This window comes from Zeugodacus cucurbitae, chromosome 4 (assembly GCF_028554725.1).
Source record: "Zeugodacus cucurbitae isolate PBARC_wt_2022May chromosome 4, idZeuCucr1.2, whole genome shotgun sequence".
Classification (NCBI taxonomy): domain Eukaryota; kingdom Metazoa; phylum Arthropoda; class Insecta; order Diptera; family Tephritidae; genus Zeugodacus; species Zeugodacus cucurbitae.
This window is the reverse complement of record NC_071669.1, coordinates 21145672-21150500: the sequence shown is the minus strand read 5'-3', so window position 1 is coordinate 21150500 and position 4829 is coordinate 21145672. Positions and strand designations below refer to the sequence as shown.

The following is a 4829-nucleotide window of genomic DNA, read 5'->3' as shown; positions in this document are numbered from 1 at the left end:
AACAAGAGTATACCCCATTAAATAATTTACCGTCAACGGTAATAAATAGTAGTGTTTACTTTCACTATATATCAACATAACAAGCCGTTATATAGTTCTATATACATACATATATCCATAAAGGTGCAATCATTTGTTGACTTTATTGTTGCCTCGCAAATGGCTTGAACATTTCTGTAATTTGATTTTCGCATTTGCAACTTTACACGCTTTTGCTCTAGAATATTCCCATGTCCCATAAATTTTCCCATGCGTTGTCGCCTGGGATTGCGCTATAAGCTTGTGCCTTGGTATTATATATACGTATTTTAGTCATAATCAGCCGTCTAATACAGTTATAATTGCACCTGTACGTGTTTATCTGCAATTAATTGTACGTTGACCACATACTTTACCACGCGACAGCGTCTGGCAGGACGTATGACCCACGAACGGCAGACGACTGACGAGTCTGACTGACTTGCAGTTGTGAGCGTGTTTTTGTGCAATCCTTTAACCGTACTCATTTACCGCTCATTAATCCATTCAGCCACAACAATGATTACAAAGCAATTGAACATGCAATATTGGGATTTCGCATGCCTCATTGCCATAGTTCAACAAGTACTATAATATATTTGTTAAAATTTAAAAAAATAAAATACCAAATAAAGTAGAAATTTTAACTACAGTTGAACTTTCCTAACTCGAAACCCCATAATCCACAAAAAAAACTTCGAATTAGAGAGACTTTCGAGTTACAGAAGGTAGTTTGTATGAAATTTTACTTCTCTCTATTTAAGAGCTGGAGTATAGAGAAATTCGGGTTATAGAAGTTCAAGTTATGGTAGTTCAACTGAGACAAAAGGTTTAATAAGTTTGCTTAGTCCATAATTGTAGTTGTTATGCAGACCTCGAATTATATATCCAGATGTAGGCGTCTTATCGAAGATATACCTAAAACGCTGTCTACAACTAGGAAATATAACGGTATTTTTTAGAAATCCAAAATTTAAGATTTATAAATTTCTCAGATACACCGAAAATTGATGTGCATTCAGAGTTGCAGAGTTCTTGTGCGATATGAAAAGCCGGTAGGCTGTCGTCAACAATATTTGCATAATTTCCATGCCCTATCTATTGTTGTTGTCGTTTTTTAAATATTAATTTCACACGAGTACTTTTCGTTGTCAACATTTTACGCCAACATTCGATTGCATTAAATATTTAATACTCCGATGTGAAGGTAGCCAGCGAAAGTTAAATGCTGAATGATGGACATTTTAATTATTAAATGTGACAAGTAAATCTTCGCAGAAATGTGCTCCATATATACAGTTGAACTCCCCTAACTCGAATCGCCATAATTCACAAAAAACTTCGAGTTAGAGAGACTTCGTGTTATAGAATAGATCATTAAAACATACAATTTTTCGAAAAGCTGTTAAATATAGATTTATGCCCAGTTTTATTTATTAACTTCGCGTAAAGTTTGCTATAGTTTGACGTCTGTATCCCAAGCCTTTGAAAGTAAAATTTTAATTTTTTTTTGCCCTGTTCGAAAATTTCGATTTATGGAAGGAAATTTCTATGAAATTTGAATTATGTATATTGCCAATGCAAAAGTTCGAATTATTAATGCTCAACTGTATTTACACATATCAACAACTTCAATGTCCAGTATGCCACCTCTATCATGCCCTTAAGCAACTGGTTTTCTATCCGAGAAGTCCATGTAATGTATCCCAACAAAATTTGGGAAGTCAACTCTTTCACTTCTTTCAAGCATTGTTGATTACTAAAGCATCTGTTCTGTATAGGATAGACTACTGGGATTAACGACATATAGAACAACCCTTAACATGCTCTTCCATAGAATGCTTTAGCTGTCTCTAGAATGAAATTTCTCACAGTTTTCTGTAATATTTATAAACATAGTTTATTTGAATTTGTCTTCATTAATAGATTTTCATTATTATTTGTTTCCGTTGACTGCAAATTGTTTATACTCTCTTTATGTTATTATACGAGGGCTACTATATATATTTCTGGCCTAATAATGAAAATAGGAATATTTATCAACGAAAATGGTTTTATAGTTTTTCCAAATATTCTCCATCAAGATTTATGCACTTTTGCATGCGCTCAAACCAATTTTCGAAGCACTTTTTTTTGAGCCTTTTTTGAGCGATTGTCAAATTGTGCGGGAAACAACGAGAACAAACCATTTTTACGGCCAGGTGTTCACGCAATATCGAATGTATGCTGGTGGGAGAAATGCATAGGCATGCCTCTATCTGAAGGTATGTTACATGACGGTCTTGCATTATCAGTTCACCTACGGCATCGATGTTTTCTGGCACAACGGCTGTTTTTGGACGACCTTCACGGAATTCGTCTTTGAGCGAGCGTCAGCCACGATTGAATTCGTTGTACCAGTTTTTCACAGTGCTATAGGATGGTGCTTCATAGCCATATAAAGATTTTAGTTCATCGATGCACTCTTGTCGCGATAATCCACGTCGAAAGTTGTGAGAAATGATCGCACAATCAAATGTTCACGAGTTAATTTCATTTTTTGGCCGAGATGAATATTTAATTCCCTGTAAATAAAACAATTAATTAAATGACAAAACGTTCTGAGTGATGTTATGCTAAACAATGTCAAACTTTCCAATGGAAATGTCAGATTGCACCTGGCTACACTTAGTGTTGCCTAGGCCAGAAATATATATAGCAGCCCTCGTACATGATTTTTATGTGTTAAACCTTGGAGAATGGCGAATCGAACAAACCATAATAAATCAAATATGAGTGTTAAAAATTTTTTTGGAAATGTAAAATGTAAAATTTAATTTTTCAGTAAGTTTGTATTAAATTGATATAAATGACCCCTGAAGATCGAGTTTGAAAAGTATTTCGACAATTGGAAAAAGCGCTGGCATAAGTGCATGTTATCGAATGGCGACTATTTTAAAGGCAACAACAATAATATAGAGTCTGGACAAATGAATGAATATTTTTTTTTCGAATAACCGAAATTCCCGTTATTTTTTGAACGCATCTCGTAAACTGGCATAATCGAACAGAGATGGTAAAACAAATGCTTGATCAATTATTATTGACTTATTTTCATTATTTATAAAGATATTTAAAGAAAAACGGTGAGTTCAATAATACGAGTAGTTACTGTATCAAAGCCGGAAGATTTTCACCTAGTTTTGTATCCAAATTTTGTAAAATAAAATTTTTAGTTTAGTAAGTAGTATTATATGCGTATCAATCAATCAATATAATTAACGATTTAAAATAATTTAAAAAATAATTTAAAAATATTAAAAAAATAACTAAAAAGAATTATCTTACAAATATAATAAAATAGTAAATAAAACTGCTCTCTTGATACTGCTTCCTTCAACAGAGAATCCGCTATAGGATTGAAATTATTAAAAAATGCATAGAAATATATTGTATTATTGACTAAAAATAGCATTAAATTTTGTTAAAAAAATGTAAATGTCATTTCGCTACATTTATTAGTATTCTCTCTCCAATCAACTACAAATAATCACCTGAAATACCTTGTCGTGTTGAGCACTTGTTAACATCGCTGAATATTTTCAGAAGAATAAAATGACTTTCCAATTCAACGCCAACAACATAATATAAATTGTTTCCTCTTGTTTTCTCGCATTTCAGTTTGATTAACTGTTCGCCACAGCGTGCCTTTATTGATCTATCACTTGACGTTAATCTGCAACACTCAATAAATCTGTGTGACGCCAACCCACCTACAGTAATATGTATTCTACCTGCATGACTACACGCCTCTACTGCTGTTGTTGTTGTTGTAGTTGTAGGTGTTTAGCATAGAAATAGCATTAATATAGTGAAGAGAGGTCAATAAAGTCAATTCTATTTATGTGCTCAAATTTTGTTGTCGTTATTGTTGTTGCTTATCAACTCGAGCATGCTGAATTGTAAGCATTTTGAGTTATCAATCAATTTGGACGAAAATGCCGAAAGTGAACATTATTAGCAAATATTTCGACATGCGTGATGATATGTATGCGTTTATATATGTACGTATGTGTATGTTTATGTATATAAAGGTGTTTGAATGCACTTGACATTTATTTGACGCGCGCAATTGATTACAGGTGCTTGTGCTAATCTTCATTAACGCCAGCCAAACAGCACTTGTTTAAGCATGAGGGTACTCAGTTCAGTCACTAAAGTGTGGCTATAAATACACATTGTCATTTATATATACACAAATATGTATGTTTGTCTATAAATAACTGTGAGTCCAAGCATTCATTAAGTCTGCATTTTTATTTAAATCAATTTAACTAAGTTGCTGGGACATTAAAATCTGCTTAAATTTTAGTTTTTGTCAAATTGATGTGCTCTCTTGCGCTCTTTTAGCTGGCAGCGACGCTGTGGCGTCAACTGGGGGACAAGAGTATATGGAGCAGTCGTGGCCGAGCGGTTAAGGCGTCTGACTAGAAATCAGATTCCCTCTGGGAGCGTAGGTTCGAATCCTACCGACTGCGAAGGAGATTTTCTTCAAATTTTTTTTTTTATTTTTTATTTTTATATTTTATCTTAATATTTTATTTTATTAAATATTATCTTCTTCATTTTCATTGCGTTAATTTTATAGATTTTGTTTAATACAAAAAAAATTATTTCATCAACATCTATGTTCAGTTCTTAGTTTTAAATGATAATTTATGATAGTTTTCGGTATTTATTATGCTCATGGTATATTAAGACATATATAAAGACATCGATCTATCTGTATGTATAAATAGTTATGAAAAAAAAATTATTTTCTGCTTTCTCTC

At 32.8% G+C, this 4829-nt stretch overlaps 1 non-coding gene across 1 annotated transcript; it reads left to right on the top strand.

The window, feature by feature from the left end:
• The first annotated feature begins 4453 nt into the window (after positions 1-4453).
• On the top strand, positions 4454-4535 carry Trnas-aga (transfer RNA serine (anticodon AGA)). Its single transcript has one exon. It is a non-coding gene; the product is annotated as a tRNA-Ser (tRNA).
• Positions 4536-4829: the final 294 nt, after the last annotated feature.